Source organism: Petaurus breviceps, unplaced genomic scaffold (genome assembly GCF_028583685.1).
Source record: "Petaurus breviceps papuanus isolate PSGF00001 unplaced genomic scaffold, PetGlider_PUasm1.0 76, whole genome shotgun sequence".
NCBI lineage: Eukaryota > Metazoa > Chordata > Mammalia > Diprotodontia > Petauridae > Petaurus > Petaurus breviceps.
The window spans coordinates 30,558,818-30,559,338 of NW_027186473.1; positions in this window are offsets into that span (position 1 = coordinate 30,558,818).

Sequence of the window (521 nt, forward strand, 5' to 3'; positions counted from 1 at the left end):
TCATCCAGTGTCTACCTTCAAGGCCCAGCCTAGGAGGTATCTCCTCCATGAAACGTTCTCTGATTCCCTTAGCTAAAAGTTTTCCCAATTTCCTCATTATACTCTAACTTGAATCATACATTTTTCTTTGTGTGAGATTCTCTCTAGCAGAATATAAGCTCTACTAATGCAAAAATGGTATATTTTTATGCTATCAAAGTCTGTCATGCATAGCATGTATTTTAAAAGTTTTTTTAAGTATTGAATTTAGCATATGTGAGATTCTTCATATATCATCCCATAGGCAAACTGATGCCTCTGATTCTGAAAGCAATATCACTCTGACAGTCCCTGAAGCTAGCTCAGATCCAGTATTAGGTAAATATGACTGAAACTCAGATTATTTGCTAAAACTTTCTGTTTTCATAGATATGAATTTCAAGTCCTAGAACTGTTGAGCTTGTTAGCTGAAGGACATAAGAATGCTTTTTATCTATCTATCTATCTATCTATCTATCTATCTATCTATCTATCTATCTATC